Source organism: Cervus canadensis, chromosome 21 (assembly GCF_019320065.1).
Source record: "Cervus canadensis isolate Bull #8, Minnesota chromosome 21, ASM1932006v1, whole genome shotgun sequence".
NCBI lineage: Eukaryota > Metazoa > Chordata > Mammalia > Artiodactyla > Cervidae > Cervus > Cervus canadensis.
In genome coordinates this window covers 26833872-26847438 of record NC_057406.1, presented here as the reverse complement: position 1 = coordinate 26847438, position 13567 = coordinate 26833872, and positions in this window count along the sequence as shown.

Genomic DNA, 13567 nt, shown 5'->3' with positions numbered 1-13567 from the left:
GTATCAATTCTCAGACACTTAAAATTTTTGAAGTATTACAATATTGCTGTTAATAGCATTAGACTAGTTGAGACAGGATAGTTTGTGGTGGAAAATGTTGTATTTAGTTATGTGTACATTTTGCATTTGGTTCTTATAAAAATTGAAAAATGGAACTAAGTTAAAGGGAAATGAGTAAGATGTGTCGCTATAAATCTGTTGACACATAATCCTAATTAAAAATATATATTGCTTGCAAATAGGAATTCATCCAACTATCTGGATAGAGTCAGAAAAATCCTGTCTTTACAAGAGATAGGATAGATTTTATTACGGTTTCCAATAACAATAATGCCCCTGATAATGTAGACTGTGAATCACAATAAAAAAGAAATATCAGCTTGGTGTTCTGTGATGATGTAGATGAGTGGGATTGGGGGGGTTGGGAGGGAGATCCAAGAGGGAGGGCATATATGCTTCCCAGAAAGCTCGGAGGGTAAAGAATCCACCTGCAGTAAAGGAGACATGGGTTCAATCCCTGGGTAAGGAAGACTCCCTGGAGAAGGGGAGATCCCCTGGTCAAGGTAGGGACCTTCTCTAGTATTCTTGCCTGGAAAATTCCATGGACAGAGAAGCCTCATGGGCTATAATCTATGGGGTTGCAGAGTTGGACATGACTGAGCGACTGACATTTCACTTTTCATATTAAATCTATTCATCAAAAGTGACCTATTTGGTTGGAGAAAAAATAGAAAACTTCACTAAATGATACAGAAAGGACAAAAGTGAGCATGGCAATGACATATATCTGAAAGATATAAATTTCTCTTTCCATTGTCCCCTAAATCCACTCTAATCTGGTTATTGTTTCTCGTTCTCCACTTGATTAAAACTGCTTGCATCAAAGTCAACAATTCTTCTATGTTGACAAATCTAAAGGTAAATTCTCACTACATTTTTTAATTTGACCTGCAAATTACACTTGAAATCGTGGATGAGCTCTCCATTCCCTGCTCTGGCACTGGATCTCTTAAATGGAGTTCCCCAGAGACTTTCCTTAGTTACTTCTCTTCTCTTCCAAATTGCTTTGTTCAGTTTGATGCTTTTAAATGCAATCATATCAAGCTAAGGTTTTTCCAGTAGTCATACACAGATGTGAGAGTTGGACCATAAAGAGGGCTGAGAGCCAAAGAACTGATGCTTTCAAACTACTGTGTTGGAGAAAACTCTTGAGAGTCCTTTGGACTGCAAGCAGATCAAACCAGTCAACCCTAAAGGAAATCAACCCTGAATATTCATTGGAAGCACATGCTGAAGCTGAAGCTCCAATACTTTAGCCATCTGATACAAAGAGCCAATCACTGGAAAAGACCCTTGATGCTGGGAAAGACTGAGAGCAAGAGGAGAAGGGGGGTGACAGAGGATGAGATGGTTGGATGGAATCATCAACTCAATGGACATGCATTTGAGCAAACTCCAGGAGATAGTGAATCATAGCGAAGCCTGGAGTGCTGCAGTCCATGGGGTCACAAAGAGTCAAACTCAACTGAGCAGCTTAACAATAACAGCAATATGATCCAGCCTGGCTTTCTCTCTTGAACCAAAGACCCCTGTATCTACTTGGATACTTGTTATTTCCACTAGAATATCTTATATAGTTCCCAATAATACAATGCTGAAAATCATTCTTTTGATCTCTTCAAACTTTGTTTGGCTGTAGTATTCCTTGACTCAATGCATTCTGTACATTTCCAGTTATTGAAGCCAAGAACACCTCAGAGGAATCATGACCCTTCATTCTCATTCTCCACACCCAAATAGTAAAAAAAATACTACTGAATCTATCTTTAGACTATATCCAAAACCTGACTCCCAATCACAACTTTTGCCATGGTCCAAGCCACTATCATTTCTACCTAATATTATTTTTTAGTGGATGGATTGTATTTATTTATGATGTGTATTTATTTATTTATTCAGCCATGCCGAGCAGCATGCAGGCCCTTAGTTCCCCATCAGGGAACAAATTCAAATTCACCGAACTGGAAGCACAGAGTCGTAATCACTGGGCCACCAGGGAAGATCCTCCCCAATGTTATTTTAATAGTTTCTATGTGGTTTCCCTGTTTTCATCCTTGCTCCTTCTACAATCTGTTCTCCATAGAGCAGAAAGAGGAATTCTTTCAAACTTGGCCAGACCAGGTCATTAGTTTGCTAAAATTTCTCTAGGGATTCTCCTCTCACCCAAGGCTTACCCAGTCTGGACTCTCTCTCTGTTTCTAATGGCCTCTCTTATTTCTCTCTTTCTCACTTCCGTTAAGTCTCAGTTCCTTTTTTTTTTTTTTTTTTTTTTGAGTGTATCAGTGGTACTTCTAACCAAGAGTGATTGTAATCGCTCCTTTCTGTCTTGTGGGTGCACTTTTTCAGACATCTGCTTGATTTACCCCTTTACCTCGTCTTGTTGGGGGCTTTCCTGATGGCCCAGTGGTAAAGAATCTGCCTGCAATGCTGGAGACATGAGTTTGATCCCTGAGTTGGGAAGATCTCCTCGAGGAGGAAATGGCAACCCATTTCAGTATTCTTGCCTGGGAAATCTCATGGACAGAGGAGCTAGGCGGCCTACAGTCCACAGGGTCGCAAAGAGTTGTACCAGACTTGGCATGCCCAAACTCATCTTGTTTAAATTTTTCCTAGTAAATCTGATTGCCCTATTCAAAACCACAGTCCCCTTCTGGCATTCCTGCTCTCCTTAACACATTATTACCTTCTCAATATATTTGGGTTAATTGTATTTTTTATTGCCTGCACTCTTCTTCTAGAAAATAGAAAATAAGTTTCAATTCCATTAAATTGATTATTGTTTTTTTCTATTAGTTTTATTGCTGTTACCCAAAAGTATAGAGCAGTAGAAAAAGTGCTCAGTAGACATGAGCTGAATTTGTTGAAAAACATAAATCATTAGGATAAATGACTATTCTGAATTGTGACAAAAATTGTCTATGCTGATATCATAGGAGTATGATAAGTTGTTTATGGAGGTGAGTAATCTGAAAATAACTTAAAGTATAATTATGGTTATGACAATAAAAAGGTTAGGTCAAAAGGGCTCTTGACATTAGTAACTATTAGATCATCAACTATTTGTTAAAAAATGAGATTAAATTACAAAGGTAGATTTTCTGGCATCGTGTTCAATATATGAGGTGATTCTAATATAAACTGTCCAAAAACCATGCTTTGAATAAGTTCACTAGAAGAAGAGAATCAGAAAGAAAACTAGAGTTTGAGAGGAGGAAGCTCACATTTTCACTAATATTCAGCATAAAAGTATATGATTAAATAACTAAATTAAAAATTAGATTTAGAACTAGACAGCCTTTCTCTTCATGGTCAAGACTGATAAACTGAGGAAGATAAACTACTTTTTTTTTTTTTTTCCTGGAAGCATTTAAAAATAGATTCTCATCTTTCTGGAGTGATTTTTATGATGGTCTATTTTAAGATATCAGATTAGCCAAAAATGAGCTTGCATTGTTCTTTTCAAGTGCTGTGATCATGACTTAATCTTTTTAATAGCTATGAAGGGGGAGAGTATATGGTCTGAAGAAAGTAGTAAGTTGAAATCATTGATAATTGGGTCAACTGTTCTATGAGTATCAAGGGAATCAAATACAACTGTACTTTCAAGTTACCTTTCTGGCTACATTCTTAATGATTTTAATTCTCATTCTGTTTCTTTCTTTCTCTCATCATTTAGTATTAAGGTATAGATCTCTAGGCCTAACAAATATAATTTAGACATTAGACCTTAGCATTTTTCTACCCTTATTTTCACTTTCTTGTTTGATGCAGGGTTTGGTCAACAGAATGGCATTCAAGAAGGGCACAGTATTTGCATTTCAATTTAATAGTGGACTTCCCCAATTGCTCAGTGGGTAAAGAATCTGTGTGCTATGTGGAGATCCAGGAGCCTCAGGTTCAGTCCCTAGGCTGGGAAGATCCCCTGGAGAAGGAAACGGCAACCCACTCCAGTACGCTTGCCTGGAGAATTCCATTGACAGAGGAGCCTAGATGGCTATAGTCCAATGGGCCACAAAAAGTCACACACAACTAACCACGTAGCACACAATTTAATATTATGACATTTTACATTTATCAGTAAATGATTAAATAAGACATAAATGCCTAGCACAGTGTAACAGAGGGGAAAAAAAGAAAGAAAGGAAGGATTGAGAAAAACAGTAATTTTTTTGGTTACCTTTTCTTGACATTTTTAAATATCTCTGCACTCTGGTATTGGATACCCAAATGTTAGCTTACTTCAAAATATCAGTGAGCTAAGTGTTTCCTTAATTTTAATATGTAAATGGAGAATTAAGCTGCAAAATGACCATTTTCCTATTAAAGATTCCTATGAAGGGTGTGTGTACAGTTCTATTTGATATTACCAATCCCATATAAATACAAGTATATACAATTTCTATCTCCAGTTATATTCTGAGCTATTTCAGAGACCAGGAACGATAAATCTGTTCTTATGTAATAGGGACAGGGTTTGCCTGCATGACACTAAACACTGTAAGAAAAGAAACAGCTGTAGAATTTTAAGTGATGAAAACACTTTAATTTTAAACATCCAACCCTATCTTAAGACTTCAGTTTAAAACATTAGGATCCAAAAGAAACATAGGCAGTATTATAATGCAATGGCTCTTTCTTTTTAAACCTCCAGGGACATCACGAGACTACACAACCTTCTTTACAAGGGAATTTGGAGCAAGTTTCAGACTTTTTTTGTCCAAACTTGGGACCTATTTATTTCATTGTGTGTGTGTGTGCTCAGTTGCTCATGTCCCATGCTTTGCAACCCCATGGATTATAGCCCACCAGGCTCCTCTGTCCATGGAATTTTTCAGGAAAGATTACTGTAGTGGGTTTCCATATTCTACTCCAGGGGATCTTCCCAGCCATGGGATTGAACCTACATCTCTTGCATCTCTTGCATTGGCAGGTAGATTCTTTACCACTATCTCCAAATGAACTGAGGACTTACTTCTATGTAGTTGAAATAGAGCCCAAACTAAGTTTGGACTCTGTTTTATCTTTTGTGGCCTAGGTGAGGATTCACATTATGTTTATATTTTTATTTGTAATTTGAGGATAAGAAATTCAAAACCTTGGAGAATGTTAGATATGCATAGATTGAAGGGCATGAAAGTTTTAGTATGTTTAAAAGTTTGCTTTTGAAAAGAAAGTTATTAACAGAAGGGTGAAAATATAATATAACATACTGAATCAACTCTAAACTTAAAGCTTTATTCCACTGCAAAAGAACAGAGTTTTGAGAACCCTAAGCACAAGGTCAGTAGGTTTATACTTTGAAGCTCTAGAAGGTAAATAACATTTATATAAAGGCTTTGTTCTTCAACGGTTATTTCAGACTTTTATTCATCACAATAAATATTTGTTTGTACTGTTACCATCTGAATAAAAAAAACCTAACCCTCAAAAGGGCTGAGCTTTCCATAGTTATTAATACTAAGTCATGGATCTAATAAATGATGATGTTGAAGTCTGAATGCCACTTCTTTAAGAATAAATTTTATGCTTTTTCTGGTTACCTATTAATATGAGGGCCTCTAAGTCCTTTATTTCAGACTTATTCATTTTTAATTTACTGGAAAGCATCAAATATTCTAATTTGTATTCAAAGGTCTATAACAAATATCAAGATTTTGAGTAGTTGCTTCACTTTGGTAAATGGAGAAATGAACCTGCCCAGGTTACCCTTCAGAGAAGGATTTGCCCCTACCTCTGAAGGCTACCCCTGTGGCTCAGTGGGAAAGAATTCACTTGCCAATGCAGAAAAAGAGGGTTGGATCCATGGGTCAGGAAGATCCCTGGAGAAGAAAATGGCAACTCAATTCTGTATTCTTGCCTGGAGAATCCCATGGACAGAGAAACCAGATGGGCAACAGTTCATAGAGTCGCAGAAGATCAGACACAACTTAGTGACTAAACAACTGAGGAGTATACAGCATTCTTTCTTTGAAAAAGCACAAGAGAAAATAAAATCATGGCCATTTGACTCCACTCAAGGGGTATTACATTTTGCTGGGCTTCAGTGACAGTCCAGTCTCTCCTTCTGCCCTATGTTGCTTTCCTTCTTCCCTTCACAGCTGTTAATCCCTAATAAACATCTTTGTATCTGCTTCTGGAAAACAAGGACTGGCTACATAATTTGTGGAGCCAATGCAAGATGGAATCTTGGAGACCTCTTTTAATAAAGAATCTGAAAAAGCTCTCATGCTCTCTCTGGGTACCAGATGGGGAAGTTCAAGCCAGGCAAACCCATCTCCCCTGTAAGAGGCTCTTCTCTTAGCCTGTCTCTTAACCACTTTCAAAACTAAGGCCATTTATTTGCCACCCAACCCCCCATACCCAATTCATTCATTCAAGCCACTTGGGATCTGCTTGGGAACCTACTCTGTGAAAACACTTTTCCTGAGGGCAAAAGCAGAAGGGCAGCAGAGGATGAGATGGTTAGATAGCATCAATGACTCAATGCACATGAATCTGAGCAAGCTTCAGGAGATAGCGGAGGACAGAAGAGCCTGGTATGCTACAGTCCACGGAGTCACAAAGAGCTGGACAAGAATAAACAACAACAATACAAACTCTTACTTAAACTATGTCAGTCCTTTGAACCTGGGCATAGTTCACTGTCTCAGTTTAAATTCATAATTATCAATTTCAAGTAACTATTATTTTTCCCTCTCTACATTCTGATGAGCACTTTTTTTTTCTTTTCTTTTCAAAAGAAAACCTCTTAAACCTCTGTTTCTCTCTACCAGCCTCCTTTTCCTTCTCACTTTGGACAGCAAAACTCTTAGAATGAGTTGTTTATATCTTCTATCTTCAATTCCCATTTTCCTACTGCCCCTTTAATTCATTTCATTTAGGCATTTGACTCCACAGTATTCTGGAAATGCTTTTATTGAGGTTACTAACGGCCAAAATTCTAGTGTCATTATTGACTGTTTTCTTTCTTTCACAGGCTACATCTCATTTGTTACCAAGTTGTTTTGCTCTAATTTCAAAGTATATAGAATTTGACTTCCGGTATTCAGAATGGTGGGCTTCCCAGATGGTCTATTGGTAAAGAACCAGTCTACCTATGCTGGAGAGATGTAAATTGTCCAGGTTCAATTCTTGGGTCAGTAAGATCCTCTGGAGCAGGGCATGGAAACTTACACCAGTATTCTTGCCTGGAGAATCCCATGGACAGAGGAGCCTGGTGGGCTACAGACCATAGGGTTGTAAAGAGTAGGAGACAACTAAACCCCTTAGCACGCACACATTTAGAATGATCCTCTGATCCAAACAATTATCATCTTTTGAATGAATGATTTCTAAAGCTTCTTAACTAGTCTTCCTGCTTTACCCCTGTATCTTTATGAGGACCAGAAGGCAGATTTGTCATTTTTAAATCCAAGCTGACTTATAACATTTCTTATTTAAATACTCAGATGGCTTCCATCTCATGAAAAAAAAAGTCAAAGTTTCTACAAGAGTCTAAAGACCCTTCATGACCTGAACTCTAAAACCTTTGAAAAGAAAATCTCCTGTTACTCTTACTTTTACTTGCTTCTTGCCAATCAAACTCATTTCCATGCTGATCTCAAATAAGCCAGATATGCTCCTGCCTCAGAGCAAACAACCTTATACCTGCTGTTTGCTCTTCCTTAATACCTGCTATTAAGGCATTAACACATTAAGGAGTGCCCCCTGAGTCCCCTGCCCCAGTCTTTGGTCAAATGTCATTTTCTCAATGAATCCTTCTAAGATTATTCAAAATTAAAATAGCAACCTTCTTCCTAATCATCAGTCCTTATCTTCTGCTTAGTACTTTGAACTGTTGACATACTATTGAATACCATATATATATTCATTTTCTTTATTGTACATCTCATGTCAGTAGAATGAAAGTTTCGTGATAATAAGCATCTTTATGTGTCAGGAGCAAAGCAAATGCAATAGGCAAGTATGAATTAATTGAAGTATATCTACTGAAAAAGTTCTAATGACATAGTCTTACGGTTCTAACAACCTAAGACCTGTTCAATATTCTGTTAGAAGTTTGTCTAAATATTTCCTGCGAGGACAAAAGTACATACATGCTAAGTCTCTTCAGTTGAGTCCAACTCTTTGAGACACCATGGACTGTAGCCTGCCAGGTCCTCTGTCCATGAGATTCTCCAGGCAAGGATACTGGAGGGGGTAGCCATTACCTTCTCCAGAGGATCTTCCTGACCAGGGATTGAACCCAGGTCTCTTATGCCTCCCGCATTGGCAGATGGGTTCTTTACCACTAGCGCCATCTGAATAACACTGAATGGGCAAAATATACAAATTATTTTCAAAATGAGGGAAAATACATGCTAGCCAAATAACTCGAAGTGTGGACATTATATAAGTAGAATATGTGATAAATCCAAAACAAAGGTACACATATATATGGAAAATGTCAAGACAATTTGAGTTGCTTGTAAAATGCAATGACCAAAAATTTGAGGCACTTTAATCAGTCCACCATAGTTACACCTTATCATGATCCAGAATATTCATCAAGAAGGCAGCTAGTGATTTTTTTTTAGGTAGTTACTCTAATGTGTAGGGTATATGTGTGTGCACATGTGTGTGTGTGTGTGTGTTTAAACAAGGAGTGGACGATTTACTGTCCCATGAATTAGATAGCTCTGTGCTTTTATTATTCACTTATAGGATAGACAAAGTCTAGTTCACTTTATAAAAACATCGTCATGATTCAGGTTGTTCAAGCTTTCTTCTTAATGTTTTGGCAGGTGCACCAATAGGCTGTTATCAAATTTGTCATAGTTTGATATTAAAATATGGGTGCATTAATCTTACAGTGACCTTTTCCCTGAACCCAGTGCTAGAAAAGGGATGCTGCATCTTTTGTAGGTAACTTCAAGGCAAGCTATCATACAGCATTCAAATATAAGCTTTTATCCAGTTAATCATCAAGCATTACCTACTTTCATCAATGTTCAGGAGCTTAATTCCGGGATTACTCATCCTCCAAAAAGCTAAATATGAAAATCAGAATAGACCCAAACAATAGAACTCTTATACCGTGATAATTAGAAAAGGAACCTATTACCCAGGATTATAATTAGTGACTAACATATTAAATGACCTTTAACATTTACCTTAAGCCCTAGATTTCTGGAAAACCAGCAAGGTTATGAATGCCATATTAGTAATCTTTAATCTTTATTACTGCTGTGGACAGAATTTTAATGATTTTTAAATAGGCAGTGGTCACTAACATATCCCTATTAAAATAAAAAAAATCTCATAAAAAATTAAATGGATTAAGACTTCAAATGTACCATCATCAAAAGTATTATCTAATTATGGAGTTCAGTGAGCAGGCCAAGTGGAATGGTTGGTAATATTAGTTACTTGCCACATGGGAATGCCCAGGATTTATGCACAAATAGATTCTGCTTCTGTTGCAACATAGTAATTAAGAATTTGTCAGGGAAATTTGACCCTCTAGGGTAGAAATTACTTTGTAAAATAAGAATGGCAGAGCACTAGTCTCCTTGCTGCACATAATTTAACTTGATTATTTATACATCAAAGAGAGTCTGCAGTGACTGCAGTATAATATTTAAGAAGAGGGATATTAAAGAAAGAAGCATATAGTGAAATCTTTTTCCCAAATCTCCGTGAGAAAATAGAAGAAATTTTCATAAAGCATTTCATTTTGCATATAAATTGGGGCCTAGATTGTGCCTGTGAATTTACTGCTGTCAAATTTAATTTTTCTTTAATTCTTCAGGCCCAGATGTGAAAGGCTCTGTGTGCCGGCTGCAATTTTCAATGCTTACAGGTAGCACCCAGATCGATAATGTGTCTTTATGAGAAATTACCGTTAATGTTATTGAGTATGCATTTTGCTTTATAGGATAATAAGGTAATATGAAATGCCAATTCATTCATTAGAAGAAAGCTAAGTGCTTAAATGAAATGGGTGACAGGTCTGAAAAAAGATGTATTTATGGGCAGGAAGGCAGGAATGGATTTTTAATGACCTAATACTTAAGGGTTTAACCATGTTTCTGCATTTTCTTTTTATAAACAATTTAATTTATAAAATAAAGGAGTTTATTTAGATTGGAGGATGTATTTTGGCTGAAAATTCTCTGCAAAAAAGAAGGAATAGCAACTCGGTTTCAGGACACTTTTCTAATGAGTAACTTTTACTGGAATCACAGTACCAAATTCAACTTAAAGCAGACATTTCAGTGTGAAATAAATGCTATAAGAATAACCAGGACATAATAAAATGCCACAAACAAGACCAAACTTAACTTTGTAAAGAAAAGAAAATGTATTTACTATTCTTATTTTTAAAGTATGCTGCTACAGAAGCTAACTCTGAAATTAACTCAATTACGTAAATACAAGAACACTTACATATTTGGAAGGCTGTGTTCCAACTAATTGAAGATCAGGAGAAATAAATGACTTCAAAAAAAATTCAGTTAAACAGAATGAGAATTTTAACATTGATCTTAAGAACTTTCTATGGTGATATTAAGGAAAACTAGTTTCCACAACTTCATGGATAAAATATTTTGATCCAGCCTTGCATTATTAAGCTGAAGGGCATTCTAATTATCTAGAAATTTGGATGGACTCATTAGAGGATGTCTGTGATTTTACAGAGTATGTATGTATTCTACAAGAAAGGTATTTGGGTAGCTCAATTAAACAATATTTTTGGCAAAATATAAATAATATATCTATACTATCATATAATTTGAATTAAAATGACTTACTTTTAACATCTTACTCTCTTATCTAATCATATGTAATTCTGAAGCTAATAGGAACTCCTTTGATGTGTTTAACATAGTGTCAAGAACAAAATGTTTTTGGACTTAATATCTCCAGAATTTAAATGACTCTAACATCTCTGAAGATGTTACCAAAGCACAGACTCAGACAAAATGGAACCAAGTGTGAACATCAACATTTATAAACAAAATAAAATAAAGCTATTAAGACAGTTGATAATCAAAATTACACCGATCCCTTTTCAGATTAAAACAGTACAAACATGCAAGTAAAGGTCTATACCTTTATTTCAGTATTTGAAAAGTCAAATTGCACAGAACAATATGGTAATAGTACAGAAAATTTGGAGAAAGGAATAAATAGCTAGGGATCAAATTATAATTCTAATGCCTACTAGTTGTTGCACCTTAGACAAATCATCCAACCTCTTCAAATCAGTTTCTTTGTCATAAATTGGGCACAGAATTTCTAACTCATCACAGTCAATGATGTACATTAAAGCTAAATTCAAAATTGTCCACATCTGAACCTTAAGCCTCGCTGGTGGCTCAGTGATAAGAACTCACATGCTAACACAGGAGATGCAGGAGACTCAGGTTCAACTCCTGGGTTCAGAAGATCACCTGGAGGAGGGCATGGCAACCCACTTCAGGAGTCTTTGCCGGGAAAATTCTGTGGACAGAGGAACCTGGCAGGCTACCGTCCTTGAGGGAGCAAGAGTTGAACACGACTTAAAGAGACTAAACAACAGCAACTACCAGAACAGTAGGCACTGGTATCTCATAGTTTAACTCAACTATCCTTCTAGCTCTCACTTTCATTCCTACTGCATCTGCTAAACATCTCTATGGAAAAAACTAGTTTGTTGATCCTACTTCACCTCCTTCCACTGAGCAACTGAGCTAGACTTTCCAAGGTTTGCCATCTTCTGTCTTTAGCTTGAACCCTGTTAATGATCACTTCAGCTGCTATTTCACCAATATCCTCTATGTCTTGCACTCTTATCTTGACAGACACCTATTTGATAAAATTTCAATTCTGAATGAATTTTGCTGTCTACCTTCTTTACTATGTTAGTGCTCAAAATAACTAGAGAAGTATTAAACATTCTTGTAGCCACAAAACACTGCTATATTTAGAATGGATAACCAACAAGGACCTTACTGCACAGGCAACTCTGGTCAGTATTAGGTGGCAGCTTGGGTGGGAAGGGAGTTTGCAGGAGAATGGATAGAAGTATGACTGTGTCCCTTTGCTATCCACCTGAAACTATCACAATATCATTAATTGGGTATACTCCGATGTAAAATAAAAAGTTAAGAAAACAAGCAAAAAGAAACACTCCGGTAGCCACAAATTTATATTCCTAGATCTTTTGACCTCTTCTGCAACCTGCTTCATCAATTCCCTTTTTCACTTCTTTCAACAAATATTCCATATTTATCTTCAAGCCCTCCCTGACCCCTATCCTTATTCTTTACAGGTAAATACCTATACTATAAGGAATTTTAATCCATAAAACATGGATTATATGCTATTCTGTCCCCCTCACCCTCAGAATATTAATAGACACACTACCTTCCTAGAGGATTTCATGAGTCTCCTCTTTGTGGCCAATCATGACCCAGATCTCTGTCCTTTATTTTCCAAACATCTTCCAAGATTATACTCCATCAGTTTCATCCTTTCCTTCTCCTTTTTTCTTGGCTTTATCCTTAGCTTTCAAACATGTATAATGTGTCTAAGTACCAACCCCTGCAACCAGGAAAAAAAAAATGACTAGAAAGACTTATTTGAAACTTAACTCCCTTGTTGTCATCTGATTCCTCTTTTTCTTTTATCAGCATGCTTCTTGGAATAATATCTTATTTTCCTCATTTCTAATCTACTTTTTGATATCATATAATTATACTGTCTCTATCATTTCATTGAAACTGTTTTGTCAGAGTAACCAAGGATCTCCTATAATTATAAATCCAGTGAGTTTTTCATCTTTCTTAACCTACTAGAAGAGTAGGAACACTCTTTTATTTGTAATTAGGGATCTATTTTCTCTCTCTCTTTGACTTGTCTTTCTCAATCCACCATAGTTTTCCTCTTTTCCTGCTGACTTCTTAAATGTCTCTCAACATTGACCTATGGTCATTCTCACTCTGCATACACTCCCTGAAGACTTTTTTCCACTCTCTTAGTTTTAATTACCAGCCAATGTTTATGAGTCCCATTTGTATATTTCTAATGCTAATGTCTATACTGAAATTCCAATTTATATATCCAACCTCCTTCTGGAGATGTTTTCAAAACTATCTCAAACTTGGCATAAACTTGTCTTTCTCTGTTACATTGGTCCTGGTCTTGTATAACTTATTTCTGATAAAACAATTGTCCAAATGCAATTTTTTAAATACAATATTTGAGATACAATGTCAAATTCTTTCTTTTCCTTACTCCAACTTCCAGGAAGTCCCCTACCAGATATATCTACTAAGTTGTTTATATATCTATAATCTTTCCTCTAACCAGCTCATTGTTCCTTTCTTTTAGACCTTCCTTGGGTGTAGCCCTTATAATGAGTGCCTAGGGCTTCCCAGGTGGCCCTTGGGATAAAGAACTCACCTGCCAATGCAGAAGACATAAAAAACACAGGTTTGATTCCTGGATTGGGAAGATTCCCTGGAAGAGGGCATGGCAGCCC